Source organism: Salvia miltiorrhiza, chromosome 2, assembly GCF_028751815.1.
Source record: "Salvia miltiorrhiza cultivar Shanhuang (shh) chromosome 2, IMPLAD_Smil_shh, whole genome shotgun sequence".
Taxonomy (NCBI): domain Eukaryota; kingdom Viridiplantae; phylum Streptophyta; class Magnoliopsida; order Lamiales; family Lamiaceae; genus Salvia; species Salvia miltiorrhiza.
The window spans coordinates 22281474-22300052 of NC_080388.1; the positions used below are offsets into that span (position 1 = coordinate 22281474).

Genomic DNA, 18579 nt, shown 5'->3' on the forward strand with positions numbered 1-18579 from the left:
ACTAATTTATGTTTGAAAATCTTTCTGTATGTGCGTTATACTATGTAATCTGCTTATTTATGTTTGAAATTGTTTCTGCTTTTTTCGTAGTTATGCAATGTTTTCTTGAATAATGTTTGAATGAACACCATGTGAGATTCAATTAAGAAATAGCTATTTTGTTATTGTGAAATTTATCTGAGTGCAATCATATCTTTTTACAGATTCAGTGGCTGTCTGATTGCTTAGAAGAGACTGGCCTCAAGCTCTCAAATAAAATAGAGTTGGTTGAGCAGCATATACTTGAATATCTTAGACCACAGAAGGTTTCCTATGATATGAGTTTTTTTTATCTGACTTATGCTCATTTGGGCAAATATAGCATCAGTTTTTAAATTTATGTAAAGAAGCTTGAGTTCTCTAAGGAAATTAAAGCTTTTGTATACAAGAATTTATGTTTTTTTTATTAATTTTGAAATGGGAAAAACTTGAGGTTGTAAGGTAGGAGATTTTTGAATGAGACAAGCTAGAGTGATGCAAACTCCAATTCACATTTCTTCTAAACTAGTAGTATTATGTTTTTTGTTGTGTGTTAGGTTGCTCAAAGTTTTGGGAGCTCCTAAAAGGGCAAAAATCTACTGGGCAAGAGGGATTCCTTTGGGAGGGAAAGACACCCTGCTTCCATTGAGGAGTGAGTTTCCTCACTTGTACAACAAAGAAGACCTCGTCTTGCAAGGGGAGCTTGAGCCATTTGCAAGGGCTTCTTTGATGGACGCGATTGATTACATAGTTTCAAAGAGAAGTGATATGTTCATGGCTTCTCATGGTGGGAGTATGGGACGTGCTATTCAGGTATATGATGTGTGTGAGAGAAAGAGAGAGAGTTTGATCAACTCTGTTGCTTATCAAATGTTGGTGTGTTGTTCTGAAACAGGGGCAGAGGGCTTATGCAGGGCACAAGAGGACTATAAATCCCTAACAAAAGACAGATGCTGAAATATTTCATGGAGTCTTCCCTTGGTGAGGATGAGTTCAACAGCATCATCCAAGACTTGCACCGCGATTCATTGGGGCAGCCGGAGCTCAGGACTAGCAAGGCCGGGAGGGACGTCACCAAATATCCTATCCCGGAATGCATGTGCAATGCCACACTCAGTCATTTGACAAAATAAAATGACTATGGGAGGATGTGTAGTGTAGGAAGATCCACTCGACTAATGTCATATGGCGCGATCCTCAAACTTCATGCTCAACACACAGCACGTGTGCGTTGCATTCGGCCATAGTCGATTATGCTACCTTGTGAATGTTATAAGTGGAATAAGCTATATTAGCTCCACGAGTCTCTCCCTTGTGAAGTTATTATCTCTTGTCAATACATTTTTGAGCGAGGAGCATGTATAGTAATAGGAAGCATATATGTATTCTTATATTTTTATTTTATTTATTTATTCTTTATGTTATATTAAGAGACCTTGTTGTGGACATGTACACGTATACTGATATACAGATAAATTGAATAGATTTGGACATTTTGTTATAATTCCTGATACACTGAATTTTTTAAAATATCCCGATTCCCATTCAAATTCAAACATTTTGCATAAAATTACATATTTACGTATAAAAACCTCTAATGATATACACCTATAGAAGTCCAAAGCAGCAAAAATAAAAAGGTGCAAGTTCTTTAAATGCAGGCTTAGTTTCACCTTCACTACGAAACCCAAAAAGGCCATATGTTTCAACAACTTAAACAAGATTCAGTTATATGGTCTTACATTAGAATCCATAAAAAATGAAATGAAAACAAATACCATTCCTGAACACAAAATAACCCCATTCGCAGCCACAGTAAAACCAAAGCAAAGGAGACCCCATTCGGGAAACTAAATCAGAGTGAAATCAGTTAATTCCAAAAAGCAAAATACAATTCACCATCTCCAATTAAAATATCACCAATAGCATTGTACTCAAACTTTTCTGCTAAATAACATAAACTAACTGATAACTCCAAAATATAGAGAATAACAAATGGAAAATTTATGGCTCTAACAAAAACAAATGATAAAAGTTTGGTAATTTAGTCATCAACCCATACAATGAAAATGGAAAATACAAAAACTAACAAGTACAATACTAACTCTTTCTTCCTTCTCTCCCCGTCTATCCATGCTGTGAATACAAACATGCACAACATTTGTGCGCAGTTTCATTGCTCTATAAACTCTAGCGCGAAGCACAACATCGTGCTTCAATCTTCTGCAGGCAACGCCCTCGAGACCAAGCCCTTGATAATGTGTCGACATTGAAACCTGCCATATCAATGAACTTCCCTTATTTATACACGTTTCTGGACTTCAGTATATAGTTATGGCATCTAGTGAGGCGAATGACTGCTTGCTAGGAGAAAAGTGAAAACTCATTCACAGCCTATTTTCTATTTCTTTTACTCATTTACTGTGTTCAATTCAAGCAAGGAACCTTTAAAATCTGAAGTAGGCAGCAGATGTAAATTTTATTCTTAAAACAAAACCAATTTCATTAGTGATAAATGCACATGATAAGTGATAAATGCATAATCTATGACAATCCTAAGATAATATATACAACCATTGGTGATAAGTGATAATCTTTGTTTCAATTGATTCAGTAAAATCTGAAGTAGGCAGCAGATGTAAATTTTCTTCTTAAAACAAAACCAATTTCATTAGTGATAAATGCACATGATAAGTGATAAATGCACAATCTATCACAATCAAGAATAAATGCACAACAGTATAGAAGAATCAAATATCATTCTCTTTTTTCAACACACACGTAAAAAAACAGCTTACACCATAGAAAAACAGCTTACACCATAGAAACAAAGAATCAAATATCATTCTCCTTTTTCAAACATCATATTGAAAAAGGCTTCATACAGAAGCCGAAAATATGAAGCCGCCTTCCTTAGCTCGGATTCAAAAGCCTCAAGGCAAGAACAACAGTATAGAAGAATGCAATTCAAGAATAAAGTATACCACAACATAGGCAGTAATTTCCCCCAAACAGACACCAAATAAATGAACTATATATAGTTTCATGCAATTCAACTTATATAGTCACCACCTAAAAATAATATTTTTCTCTACAAATAACACTATCAAGAGTATCTAACTTCTAAGGGTTTAAATTAAGGGCAAGCTTCACTAAACCAAATTCTCAGCAAGAATTTAAGTCAATCATATCATATTGATTGCATCATTTCATCAAGAACACAAATTTATCACACTAGAAGAAAGTAGCAGATGTAAAATCCCCCCCCCCCCCCCCTCCACCCTTTTCTCTCTCTCTCTCTCTCTCTCTCACACACACACACACACACACAGTCACAGAAAGCTAATGAGCAAAGAAATCATAAACAAGTATAAATTTCAACAAAAATAAAATAGAAATATATACTGAATAGGAAAATTTGTTAGTTTATAATGTAAACCTTGTTTAAGGGATGTGCCGTTGCGTTTCTGAAGCTTGCATTCTGCAGAAGCTCTAGAAAAATGAGGCAATGAGGATACCTAAAAAAGGAGGCGTCTGATATTTAACTTGGAACAGATTAAAGCAAGAAGCTGACAAGTAAGAAGCATAGATAAAGGGCCAAGACAACTAATAATGCAAATATCAGACTTGAAACAATTCATTCTTTATTTTATTTTAACTAAGATACACCAACATCTAAGCAATGAGATAAAGACTAAAGCAAAGTAGCATACATCTAGAATGCAAATCAGCTAGAAGATGGACAGTACAAAAGTTGTGATGGAGAGAGAGAACCAAGATACTAAAACCTCCAGCATATATGGAAATACATAGCATAATTAATCAGAGAAGCATACTGTATTTGCTTAAAAAACATTCCTTAGATTGGTTGTAACTTGTAAATTCTTCACACTTTCAAAAGTGCAGTAACTGGAAAGCTCTGAATACCACCTGTTACCTCATAATATCTACAACATAAACTTTAAAACAGTACTGTAGAGAAATATGCAGATCACTACACAATATACAGATTAGGGAATAAGACCATATACTTAAGATATTGCTGGAAAATATATTCAAATACTAAGGGGAAGGAAATCTACACGAGTACACAAAAACTGAGCTACAAAGTTGAAATACTAACAAATATGAGCTCAAACAGGCGCTTGAGCACTAGGTAATCAGTCGAAAAACCACAGATCTAGCTCGTTTCGCCATTAATTTGCCCAATTAAATCGAATCGAAGCAAAAAAAACATATCAACTATAAACAATTTGCAACTCATAAACGCATAAATATCTAACTACACCAAAAAATTAAACTACCTCTTCATCTCCTTCGACTTCTTCTCTTCATCCTCGTCATCGTCTTCATCACCATCATCGTCGTCGTCGTTCAGGGAGTCGGCGAAATCACCGGAGGCAACAGCGGGAGACGAAAGAACTTCCAAATCCTACCCTTCCAACGCGGAACCGAAGACGAAAACCGCAAAAACAAATTCTTTCAACTACAATCGCAACACCGGACACGAAGAGGAAGAATGCGAAGCAAAACCCTAGAACTGGAATCGCCGGGAGTGGAAATGAAAAACCGCGAAAAAAATGACAGTAAAAATTATGAAAACTTTACGGAGTGAAATGAAACAAAGCTTCCTTTCAAAAAAAAAAATTAAAAATGAAACAAAGCTTCCAAGGGAAGCTTAGAAGCTTTGCCAAGTGTGGGCCCGGACGGAAGATATTACAAAAATTGCAAACTTAAATAAAAAAAAGAAAAAAAAAAGAAGAAAATACACAATCACATGCCAGCCGGGCATGTGGGACCTACGAATGTAACTTGGGTTGAGTTAAACAAAGCAAATAATAAAACTAAAATGAATTAAAATGGAAGGACACGTGTCGATCATCTGGCACCTAGGTACAATGCACCTAGGTGCAAGATGGAAAAAAACCTATCTACACATACACACTATGCTATGCTTCTCTACCTATATATATATATATAACAACTATGCATCTATACAAATGTACGCGTCTACTAGATACACGTGATCGCTAGTCGTCGTCTCCTGAAATCCTGCTCGTCGCATCGTCAACTTCTATTTTCTCACTCGGCTCCATCTCCTCGCTCTCGTACTCGTCGATCAGTCGGTAGACGCTGTCGTCGCTCGGCTCATCCTCAACGTCAGTGTCCATCATTGGTCCAAAAATCGGCACCTCGGGAACAGGTACCCATGTCTCGACTCCGTCGGCTGTAGTATGACGCTGCAATGGCTGAGTCCGTCCGTAGCCGACCGTCATCTCTGGAGTCTCCTCATCCGGGTCCTCCTCATCACTGTCAAGGTGTGCGGGCCGAGAACTTTCCTCCTGGGCGTCTCGGGACGGTGGGTATAAAATTGAGTGTATATACGTCTGAAAAGCCAAAGTGCCCAGCTCAGGCAACGGGGCAACCCTCGGATAAGGATCAAAGGGCACATACTGCATCTGAGGCTCAATAGAAACAATCGGCTGCGCCGACTCAACAGGTGGCAATGGCAAAGGTGCCGTCGCCAGTGTCAAATTCCAAGGCGGTAACTCGGCGCTGGGAAAAAGGAATAAGTGATAGAAACGTAAACGGGTCATACTCTACCACTGGAGAGTACGCCTCGAAGACCATCGGCTCTGAAACATCAGGCTCAAAAGAAACTGGAATCGGATCAGCTGGAAGTAGAGGGGCAATCGAAAATGGCTCCTCGGGAAATGGGGGCACAACAACAAGCTCCCCTCCGTGGGCTGGTCCCTCCGACTCTCCATACGGCGGTGAAGGTGACTCGCCATAAGCAAAGTAGCGGTGGCTCAAAGTCGCGATGAAGCCACGAAAATCGGCGCTCACGAAACGCCTCCGAACTCAGTCCTCAAGATATGTTGCGGCACCAGCGAAGCCGCCTAGTTTTTGCCACTCGGGTGGCAGCTGTGGAATTAGGTGAGTGATGGCCTCAGCCTCGTCAATCCTGTGGATACTAGCCTCCAACCAACAACGGTGGTAATGCGCTAGAAATTCTCCAAGAGTATCGCCCTCTCTCGGTCCAATAGTCCTGAACCAACGGCGCATCGCCTCGCTATATCGTCTCTGTATCGCTGCCTCTTCTCGACTTCATCCTCGTTTGGTACGGTAGGGCATCGGCTATACTAGCCTCAACATCTCTCCTCGTATTCCACATCAATTGCCTCGTATCAGAATCCATCATCTCAACCAATTTCGTCATCAAAACAATACATAACTCATTAGTGAATCAAACTCAGCTCTCAACAGGAAAGCAACAAGAAACAACATCAACCTCTTACCTCATTAAGCGGAGGAGATGGGGTGCTGGGGTTTCGTTTCGAACTGACTCTCAAACTAGCCTAAGAATTCAAATTAGACTAGTACTCAAGTTTAATAGAGTAGAAGCAATCAAAGGTTCAACTCAGTCAAGCAATAGACTCAGAGCAGATGACCTGCTCTGATACCACCATGTCGCAGCCCGATTCCTGACACTAGTGATAGTGTGGGTACGAGTATCAATACGACTATTTTAAAAGAATAAAAGATAAGAAGAATAGGTCGAACATCAAGCGGAAGCTCGCATCAGAGCATGCTAAGGAAAATCATCATAAATTAACCCAAGGGTAAAATCGTCAATGTCATCATAACTTCGTAAATATCAGGAATTTCAAGATAAAAAACAAAACGGGTATCGCTCATTTTTCGTAAGGAATCATAATATGCAGAGTATCGCAGCAAAAGGCGAATCGATTATATGTATGAAGACATATAACCGTGAGTACATTGCTTAATTTCAAAAGAAAATCAAGTATATCACTCCTCAAGACTTGATCGTCAAAAAGGAAATACGATAAAGTAATACATCCTCCAACAACTCCCCACCAGCACCAGACCAATCTCGCTCCTCGCTTAGTCTGCACATTTAGAAATACATGCAGGGCGTGAGTACATAATACTCAGTGGGCAAACGCCGAAAATCAAGAAGGTGCTCTTAGAGCTATAGGTTTGAAACTTGCCACATCTCAGCAATACACAGGAATAAATTTAGCGTAAATGAACCTGTGTAAGCAGTTTTAATAAACATCATAAAGAAATGAATGAATGACAGCTGTCAAAGATTTCAACATGCATGTACCACATCTACAACTCATCATCATCAAAGGTACTGAGAAGTAGGCCTCCTTCTCGAGCACCGTGACCGGCCGACCCGAAGACGGCTCACGGTCACCTCTGTGTACACAACCCTGCTTGTGGCAGGATCCGAATTCCGTCTCATCTCATCAGTAGAGGGGTAACATACAAGCTCAACATCAAAAATTGGCAAGTCAAACAGTTCTCAAATATCATTTATCTCAAGACATTTGACAATTCATAACATCATCAAATCATTTTAGATAGCTCGAATGATATATGTATCTCAAAATATTGCCCACCTGAAGTCCTTCGCTAGTTTCAGGAATGAAAACAGGGCGACTTACCTTTCTTCGTCTCGCTCGGGTCTTCATAATTCATCATCATCGTCAACGAAGGTTCATGTGATAAAACAAACCTTAGTTAGAACTCATTACTAAAATCCAATCTCGTCTCAACGATAACTTCTCACTCAACGTCTATTTACCCAATAAAACTCAATCCCTAGGTATACTCAACTTCTAAGGATTCACACATCCTACTCTCGACTTAACTCTCAACTCGGATTATACTCATAGCAATCAAGCACATAAACAAGCATGAACACATAAGCATATAAAATTCACACATAGATAAGTCAAAAACAACCTTCACACTGCACTGACTCGACTTCAAAAATTAACCTGTTCTGACTCCGACATTCCTGGACTCGAGACTCATACCAAAAGAAAGGTTCTTCGAGTCTAGTTTCATATAAAAAAAAGTAGAGTCAAAAAATCCAAGTGGTTTTCGGAGATATGACTGTTTTACTACAGTCTACCATATTCGACAGTTTTGAGCAATCGAAAACTTGTATTTTTGAAAAATAGTAAATGTTGTCAAACTAGGCTCAACTTTTTGGATATCTATCTAACACAATAAGATTAGTACCATAAAAATTTGGAAAGCTATATCACACAGGAAGCTACTGAAAAGAATGACTCTTTCCCCTGTTCTTTGAAATTGTCGGTAGAAATGTGCAGTTTAGGTTTTGTATTTTATAAAAATAGTACAACTAAGTCCAATGACTTGAAACATTTACAGGGATGCTCGAGACTCATATAGGAACTTTCTATAAAATTTTCAAAGCTTTTTGAGATCTACAAACCAGTCGATCACAGTAGGTCAGTAGGCCGACGAAATCACCAAATCTCATCTCAAACTCTTAAAATGCTCAACTCAACATTCCTTCAAAAAAAAACCAATCAAAGCTCATTTTTAAACCTATATAACACTCAACAACATTCAAACACATTATAAAACGCATCATACCCAAATTAACTCTCCTCTTTTACATCTTAACTCAAATCTCAAGGGAAACGTCAATTCTCTTTTCATTCTCATGCTCAAAATTACCCAAACACTCATTAATGACCTCATACATCATATAACTCATTTTACACATATAAATCCCCTTTTTATCATGTAAACTAAACTCTAATGATAACTCATGTATCAACGCAAACTCTTACAAAAGCATGACAAACGTTCACATAATGATCATAAATCAATTAGACCTCATTTTATCATTCATTTGCCTTCTCAAAATATGAAAACTCAAAAACTCATTCAAACTAAACTAAGTCCAAATTTTACTTAGCTTACAATAGACTTGATCAAACATACTAAAACACTAATATCATACTCAATTTCATATATCTTAAACCAAATCACTTAATAGACACATAGACAAGAAAGTCCTAATTTTTATTAAACTAAACTCTTTGAAATTTTATAAACACACATGGATCTTTAATCTCATCATATATCTATCAATTTTAATCATTTAAACTCACATATACTCCATCAATTTACAAATTAGAGCATAGATACACATATCCCTAATTTTAGTAAACCAACTCATATCAAAATCATCAATTGACATCATCAATTCATCATTTAAACCATCAACTCAAAAGTTCCCAATTTTGGGTAAACTAAACTACATCAAACTTTCACATCTCTAAGCACATACTTCACAACACCCATCAATCATCAACAAACATCATATAAAACTCATTTTTCACCCCAAATCAAGAAAAGAAAAAGAAATTTTTTTGAAGGGTATGAGACCCATATTTTCGAAAATTTAGAAAAAAAAATGAAGGGGTTGATTTTCTTGCTTCAAACTCTCAAGAATACTCACATACACTCTCATACAAGTCTAATATATGAATATGGAGATCACTTACCCAAGTTTACACCAAATATTAAACTTTCTCTCTCTAGTCTTGAAGTCAATCTTCAAGGATCTCCTTGGATTCAAGTTGATAGGAGGTGTTTAGGTAGATTTTGATGGTGATTTATGTGTTTGGTATATTTTTGTGAAGCTTCGGAGGTCTCATCTATGGTTAACAATGGTGGAAAGCGAGAGGTGAGGAAGATGAGTGTTGGGCGAAAATCATGAGTGAGGGAGAGAGAGGTGGTCGAATGTGGTGAGTGAGGGAGAGAGAATTTGCTTTACAAGATATGAATTGATCTTGTGATCTTAAAGAAAGATTTGTAAATCTTATGGAATATATGCAATTAATGCATTGATCTCTCTCACTCTAATCTCTACACTTCTCTCTCTAATCTCTACACTTTCAATCTCTACTGTCTCAATAAACACACTCTCAATCTCTACTCTCTCAATCTCCACACTTGGCAATTTGTGGCATTTAATCATATGGTAGAGAAATTAAAATAAGTGTGAGAAGGGTGATTAAATAGAAATCACAATAACTATGAAAATGTTACTCATTAATAAGGTACCATAGTATAATTATTCATGTGACCAAAATAAATAATTATAGCACTAATATTAGTGCACTCACTCAATTATAATATTCCTCTTCGTAGGAAAAATAATTAAAAAAAAAAATCCTGCTTGGAAAAATTTCCATAAACCGGCATCATTCGATTTCTCGGTAAAAATAAACTGCACTTGCTTTGGAAACTTAATCAAAATTCCAAGTGCTAAAGTCTCAAATATAAATCATAATAAATTGGTCACAATGACACACATCACAAAAATCACATAATCAATCAGTCACGTAAATTCACATAACGTCACATCAAAGCAGTCGGCAAACACAAACAGACTAAACGTCTCTCTGACCGACTCTTTTCATCAAGGTTCCCACTCTTTCTTCCTCGACTCTATATCAAACTCATTATTCCTATTTTCTTAATAGGACAGTCAATCTTTGTTAAGTCGGTATCTGGTAATTCTACTCCCGGTAGTCGGAAATAAAATAAAATCTCAACTCAATTCAATCAGCATCTCTATCTCAACTCATTTATCAAATCTCATCACTCTAATTCCATCATCGGTTTATTCACTCGTATTTCTATTTAAAAGACAAACTGTCTTATCTACTCATAAAAAAAAGTAGTCTCGTATTTCGACATCTCAGTACTCTCAATAGTGTTAAGACACTATCTCACAACATGAGGAAAAGTACGGGGTGTTACATCCTACCCCCCTTAAAAAAAATTTCATCCCGAAATTTGAGTTATTCACCTTCGGGAAAAAAAAACTCTGGGTACTTCTCTTTCATCTTCTCTTCAACTTCCCATGTTGATTCTTTTTGACTGTGATATCTCCATTGGATTTTCACCAAATGAATCGACTTGTCCCTCAATTGTTGGATCTTCCAGTCCAGCATAACATCAGGTCTCTCTTTATAGCTCAAATCTGGTTCTAGGGACACTTCTTCTTGATGGATGACGTGGTTTGGATCAAACACGTACTTTCTCAATTTGAGAAACATGGAAAACGTCATGGACGTTCGCGAAGCTCGGAGGCAACGCTAGTTTATAGGCTACATGGCCTACTTACTCTAATACATCATTAGGTCCTATATATCTCGGTTTGAGTTCTTGTTAACTTGAAACAACATGCTCCCCGAGATAGGGAGAAACTCACACAAACATCATTTCTAACGTCAAAAGAATCTATCAGTGATTACTCAACTGTTTGATTTTCTTCTCTCGATTTTGCTAATCGATGCCACATTTCATGGCTATGTGGTCCCACTTCTATTGTGGAAGTCTCTAATAGGTGTAATTTGTATAAGGTTGCCAAAGTGGCGCCTTCACGTGTTAACACGTCAAACATCTTTCTACGAAAGATGCTATCTCTCGCTTCTTATTCTCCTATCAAAGCGTCGTTTCAGTCTTGGCACATTTTTATACTTTCCGCCTGTGCGGTGCAAGGGGTATCATGAGCTTCGCTCGTGATTTCATTCTTCAACTCTTCTTTATCAGGCACACACAGTCTCTTTCTTAAAACTAAAATGGCATTATCTGCCGCCTCTTAATAATTCTCCCTTTTCTCGGTTCGAATCTTCATTCGCAACCTTTCCATCTTCTCATCCTCTCTCTGAGATGTGACTATTCTCATTCGTAAGTCAGGTGTAACGTTCAGTGCATAAATTATTATTTCTGTCGTTTGTGGTGGTATTACTACCCTCCAAATTCATCTTCTCGAATTCCTTGATTAGGTTTTCGTCTCGAGTAAGGAGAAATCCTAACTCTCCCTGATTCTCTCTGCTTAACGCGTCAGTTACAACGTTAGCCTTTCCAGGGTAATAATTTATTCCACAATCGTGGTCCTTCACCAACTCTAGCCATCTTCTTTGTCGCATGTTCAGATCTTTTTGCTCAAAGAAATATTTGAGACTCTTATGATTGGTGTATATCTCACACCGTGCTCCATAGAGATGGTGTCTCCAGATCTTCAAAGCATGCACTACGGCTGCCAATTCTAAATCATGCGCTAGATAACTCGTCTCGTGTGGTCTCAGTTGTCGCGAAGCATACGCTATAACTCTTCCTTCTTGCATCAGTACACAACCTAGACCATTCTTCGATGCATCAGTGTACACTGCATACTCTTTGTCTGTTTTCGGAACAGCTAACACTGGGGCAATAGTAAGCCTCTTCTTCAGCTCTTGAAAACTTCGCTCACATTCGTCCGTCTGACGAACTTGACTTCTTTCTTTAGCAGGTGCGTCAATGGCTTAGCGATTTTCAAAAAGCCGTTAATAAAACGTCGATAGTATCCTGCTAATCCCAGAAAACTACGAATCTCGTGCGGTGTGATTGGCGATCTCCACTCCTGTACCGCTTGAACTTTCGCTGGGGTCTATTTCAATTTCTCTCGCAAAACACTATGGTCGAGAAAATTGACTTCTTCAAGCCGAAACTTGCATTTGCTAACTTCGCATAAGCTTTTCAGCTCGTAATCTCTCTAACGCGATCCTCAAATGCTCTTTGTGTTCTCGTTTACTCTTCGAGTAAATCAGGATATCGTCTATGAGGACTAACACGAACTTGTCTAGGTATTCGCGAAAAACGCGGTTCATGTGATCCATGAACACTGTCGGGACATTCGTCAAATCGAAAGACATATCTTCCAAACATCATTGAGTTTATAGTAATGCCATAATGCATACGCGATGCCGTCTTCGGAAATATCTTCCGATCGTATCTTCAGCTGATGGTATCCCGTTCTCATGTCAAACTTTGAAAAGGTGCTCGCTCCTTGTAGTTGATCGAACAGATCATCGATCCGGGGTAACAGATATTTATTCTTTAACGTCACTTTGTTCATCTCTCGATAATCGATACACAGCCTCAAGCTTCCATCATTCTTTTTAACAAAAAGAACTGGTGCTCCCCACGGGGAAACACTGGGTCGAATGAAACCCATATCTAGAAGTTCTTGGAGTTGCAGCTTCAACTCTTGCAACTCAGCAGGGGCCATTCTGTACGGCGCTTTCGACGTCGGTGCTGCGCCGGGCTCTAAATCAATAGTAAACTCGAGCTATCGATCTGGGGTAATCCCGGTAAAGTTTCAGGAAAAACGTCTTTGTACTCTCGTACAACTGGCATGTCATCAATATTTGCCTTGGATTCGTCTCTCTGGTTCAGATATACAACGTAAGCGGTTGTATCTTTTCTCCGCAAGAGCTTTCTTGCTTGCAGTACCGAGATGATCGGCGTCTTCTTCCATTTTCTCTCAATACCAATGAAGGAAGTAGATTCTTGGCCAGGTGGCTGAAAAGATATTCGTCTCTCCGTGCATTGTATCTTCGCACGATTCTCCTCTAACCAATCCATTCCCAAAATTTATCCAAGTGCCACATATGCATCAGTCTCAGATTTCTAATCTCGAGCTTAATCGATCTTAACTCGAATTCTAAGTTAGGGCACACGGATGAAACTGTAGTAATTCTGTCTATGGGTGTGGCTACTCTGTAGAGGTTGTGGAGCAGGCTCTACATTCGGTTTCGAACAAAAATACTATGGGCACGTCATTCAACTCGCCTATATCTGACAAATTTCCTCTATTCTTGTCCGGTGCTTTCTACTCAAGCGCGAATAGTCTCTGGTGGTTGCGGTTGATTTTCCTGCGGGGCTGGTGGTCGCCTTCTTGACTGATGTGGTCGATAGGCTGGCTGTTGTCGCTGTGGTGGAGGTAGCGGTAGAGTTCCCTCCATTGCTTTGAGTTGTGGCCGAAACTGACTCGGTCGTCATCCGCTTCCACTTTGCCAACGATTCGGACACCAGTTCGAGTAGTGCCCGTTCCTTCCGCAGGTGTAACAGCTATTCTGTCTCATCTTGCATTCTCTCAGACGTAATTTATTGCTCTTCAACAAGTCGATAACCCTCGCGGTCCTTGAAAGTTTACTGCTTCTGGGGCAGTTGGGCCAACATAAGGCTGTTTGTCTCAGTTCTGATATCGCGGTGGCTCATTCTGACTCTGCCACGGCTTCTTGGGACCTTGACTTCGGTCGTCCATTTTCTCTTTCCTTCTTGCCCTCGTCCAGCAAAAGTTGTTTGCACGTTGAGGTGCTCCAACTCGTTTGGGGTGCTGAAGCTCAAATCACGTTCCCTGGCTGCATTGCCAGTTCTATATCAAATGCTCTATTTAATGCTTCAGTACACATAACCGCACTCTGACTCGTTAAATCGTCTCGTACCTCTTGTCTCAAACCTGATCGAAACAATTTTTGACATCTTCTCGTTCATCTCTTCTCGATATGTGGCATACCGAACCAAGTCGCGAAACTGACGTTCGTGTTGAGCTCCGGTTTTTATTGCCTTATCTCATATCATCAACTCTATTTCTTTCTTCAATCGGTTTTTCTTTTTCGACAAAAGTCTAAGGGAATATATATATCAACCTTAGAACTAATTCTCATAACTCACAAATCATAAGACTCTTACTCAACATCATATTATTCTCTCAATTCTCATAACTCAACGTCAAAGACATATTTCATGTCTATCATCGCAACATCAGCTCAAAACTCTACTCAAGCATAGAAACTCTCCGGTCATCGTTATATAGACATATAAGAAAATTTTCTCTTTCGAGAACTCTTACTAATTGTGGGGCTTAACGAAAATAAAACATCCCCTAATATTACGACGATGCTACATCTATACTAGTCATCATCTCAGTCTGCTATCGTGAAAAACATTATCTGCTCTAACCCGTCATCTCGATCTCCTTGAATCTGCTATTGCCTATTCTGGCTTAGCATCACTTCCTCTCATCCTCGAAATGGTTAGATTTCGGCATACATGGCTAATATAAGAAAAATCCATAATCGAAAAGTCGCGCTCGTCCCGTAATAATATATTTTACGTCTGCTCCCGTATATCGGGTTTCTTCCAAACACTCTTCTTGTTATACCATCCTAGTTACCTAGACATTCCTAACTCTTGTCGGATGTGGTAGGGTAATAGGATGTAATGAATAAAAAAAAATGTCTGATCTTGAACAAGACGAGCTCAAGTAATGGAATGATTCCATAATAGCTAGTGCTATTTCGAGGATAATGAAGAAGTTACAATCAAGGTAAGATCAAAAGTTAGAACAGAAGCTAGAATAAAACTGAGATATGATATGATGGAAATAAATCAATGCTGGAAGTAGAAACAATCCACTAAGTGGAAAATGAATAAATTGTCCACTGTTAAAGCAAGGGGTAAAGATTTCCAACACAAACGGCTCAGGCTCAAACACAGTGGATCTGGAAAAAATTTCTCAATAGCAAATAGTTCATCTCCCGTTGGAGTTCAAATGGATGCAGAAAAATTTAAATACGACCAAGCGGGATAAGGACTCAATAAGTCTACTCTCATGACTACTCTAGCGATGATACGCGCGGTCCCGGTGAAAGTACCTCTATTACGAAGTACAATTGGTCAATAGTATCTATGCATCCCATGAGGTCTCCATTATACGTTCGTCCTATTAGGGTCGTGTCTATAAATTGCGATGAAATCTCTAACTCTCGTCGTATTATCTCAACGGTTGGTTTCTCTGCTCCTCTCCTTCATCTTCTTCTCGGTTTATGTTCCTTCGGTTCCCTCTTCTTCTCGGAGGTATACTATAAAGGAAAAAGAGTTATATAACTATCGACTTCTAAACTAACCGTTCGTCATTACAAAATATAAATCCTCGTTTTCTCACTTCACTTCTATATCTCATGTGCGATCTCAGAATTCTAAAAATTCTCGTCTACTCTATTTCTCGTCTATCATCGTTCGTAATTCTCATCAATCTCTATTTCTCATTTATCATCAAGCATCAACATCATCATCATTCTCAAAGCTCTGATAAAGATAGTGAAACTCACTAATCATTAACATCTTTGTATATATATATATAAGGAAAAATTGCCTCTCTCTCGAGGTCTTTTACAAAAGTAGGATCCTATATACAAAGGTCCTAACACTAAAATGATGCTTTAACTATACAAGCATCATAGGTACTATGTACCTATAGATATATACTATCTACACGGTTTTTTCCATCTTGCACCTAGGTGCATTGTACCTAGGTGCAGATGATCGACACGTGTCCTTTCATTTTAGTTTTATTATTTACTTTGTTTAACTCAACCCAGGTTCATTTAGTAGGCTCCACATGCCCAGCTGGCAGCTGATTAGCTGGAATCACAACACCTTTAACTAAATATTTTAATTCCCTTTATTTTTGTAAGGCCTAAAATATTGGCGGGCCCCACAATAAGCTTCCAAGGGACGCTTTGTTTCATTTCAGACGAATTTTTTCCCTATCTAAAGTTTTTAGAATTTTTACTGTCAATATTTTTTCCCGCTTTTTCGTCTTCACTCCCAGCGATTCCAGTTGAAGGTGTTGCGATTGTAGTTGGTTGTTTTTGGTTTTGCGGTTTTCGTCCTCGGGTCCGGCGTTAGTTTATGTGTTGTTCGGCATTTTGAAGGGTAGGATTTGGAAGTTCTTTCGTCTCCCGCCGTTGCCTCCGGCGACTGTGTCCGTGGGTACGGAGCAATTTCTCCCTCTACAGGTGATTCCAGTTCGTAAGGGTTTCCAACCATTGGTGGTTCGCCTTCCGCCCAAGGCTCCGGCGACTCCCTCCACCATTCCTGTGTACGGAACTTTCAGAGGTATCTCTTTTTCATTATTCTGTGAATGAGTTGAATCTGCTTCTTGGGGCTTGTAATTGTTGAAATTTTCTAGAGGAAGAATGAAAACCTCTCAACAAAATTCAACTAAAATTGCGCCTGAAGTTATCATCTTTCTTTCTATCCTCTGCTCGTGAGACCCTCTATGGGGGCGTAGGCCAATTGCCTCTGGCTAAGAGATGACGTCTGACCGGAGAGAGCTGCGGAAACCGTTCTCTATTAGAATAGGTAATCAGTGTGTGCTCTATGATATAAATCTACTAATTTATGTTTGAAAATCTTTCTGTATGTGCGTTATACTATGTAATCTGCTTATTTATGTTTGAAATTGTTTCTGCTTTTTTCGTAGTTATGCAATGTTTTCTTGAATAATGTTTGAATGAACACCATGTGAGATTCAATTAAGAAATAGCTATTTTGTTATTGTGAAATTTATCTGAGTGCAATCATATCTTTTTACAGATTCAGTGGCTGTCTGATTGCTTAGAAGAGACTGGCCTCAAGCTCTCAAATAAAATAGAGTTGGTTGAGCAGCATATACTTGAATATCTTAGACCACAGAAGGTTTCCTATGATATGAGTTTTTTTTATCTGACTTATGCTCATTTGGGCAAATATAGCATCAGTTTTTAAATTTATGTAAAGAAGCTTGAGTTCTCTAAGGAAATTAAAGCTTTTGTATACAAGAATTTATGTTTTTTTATTAATTTTGAAATGGGAAAAACTTGAGGTTGTAAGGTAGGAGATTTTTGAATGAGACAAGCTAGAGTGATGCAAACTCCAATTCACATTTCTTCTAAACTAGTAGTATTATGTTTTTTGTTGTGTGTTAGGTTGCTCAAAGTTTTGGGAGCTCCTAAAAGGGCAAAAATCTACTGGGCAAGAGGGATTCCTTTGGGAGGGAAAGACACCCTGCTTCCATTGAGGAGTGAGTTTCCTCACTTGTACAACAAAGAAGACCTCGTCTTGCAAGGGGAGCTTGAGCCATTTGCAAGGGCTTCTTTGATGGACGCGATTGATTACATAGTTTCAAAGAGAAGTGATATGTTCATGGCTTCTCATGGTGGGAGTATGGGACGTGCTATTCAGGTATATGATGTGTGTGAGAGAAAGAGAGAGAGTTTGATCAACTCTGTTGCTTATCAAATGTTGGTGTGTTGTTCTGAAACAGGGGCAGAGGGCTTATGCAGGGCACAAGAGGACTATAAATCCCTAACAAAAGACAGATGCTGAAATATTTCATGGAGTCTTCCCTTGGTGAGGATGAGTTCAACAGCATCATCCAAGACTTGCACCGCGATTCATTGGGGCAGCCGGAGCTCAGGACTAGCAAGGCCGGGAGGGACGTCACCAAATATCCTATCCCGGAATGCATGTGCAATGCCACACTCAGTCATTTGACAAAATAAAATGACTATGGGAGGATGTGTAGTGTAGGAAGATCCACTCGACTAATGTCATATGGCGCGATCCTCAAACTTCATGCTCAACACACAGCACGTGTGCGTTGCATTCGGCCATAGTCGATTATGCTACCTTGTGAATGTTATAAGTGGAATAAGCTATATTAGCTCCACGAGTCTCTCCCTTGTGAAGTTATTATCTCTTGTCAATACATTTTTGAGCGAGGAGCATGTATAGTAATAGGAAGCATATATGTATTCTTATATTTTTATTTTATTTATTTATTCTTTATGTTATATTAAGAGACCTTGTTGTGGACATGTACACGTATACTGATATACAGATAAATTGAATAGATTTGGACATTTTGTTATAATTCCTGATACACTGAATTTTTTAAAATATCCCGATTCCCATTCAAATTCAAACATTTTGCATAAAATTACATATTTACGTATAAAAACCTCTAATGATATACACCTATAGAAGTCCAAAGCAGCAAAAATAAAAAGGTGCAAGTTCTTTAAATGCAGGCTTAGT

The 18579-nt window shown here is 38.6% G+C and overlaps 1 long non-coding RNA gene and 2 pseudogenes across 1 annotated transcript; 2 read left to right on the top strand and 1 right to left on the bottom strand.

The window, feature by feature from the left end:
• Positions 1-325: 325 nt before the first annotated feature.
• Positions 326-1466, top strand: LOC131011585 (O-fucosyltransferase 20-like; annotated as a pseudogene).
• Positions 1467-1970: 504 nt separating this feature from the next.
• LOC131011586 (uncharacterized) lies at positions 1971-4884 on the bottom strand. The gene is made up of 3 exons (XR_009097033.1): positions 4323-4884; positions 3458-3536; positions 1971-2294 (listed from the first exon to the last, which is right to left on the bottom strand). It is a non-coding gene; the product is annotated as an uncharacterized LOC131011586 (long non-coding RNA).
• A 12359-nt stretch (positions 4885-17243) lies between these two features.
• LOC131011587 (O-fucosyltransferase 20-like) lies at positions 17244-18359 on the top strand (annotated as a pseudogene).
• Positions 18360-18579: the final 220 nt, after the last annotated feature.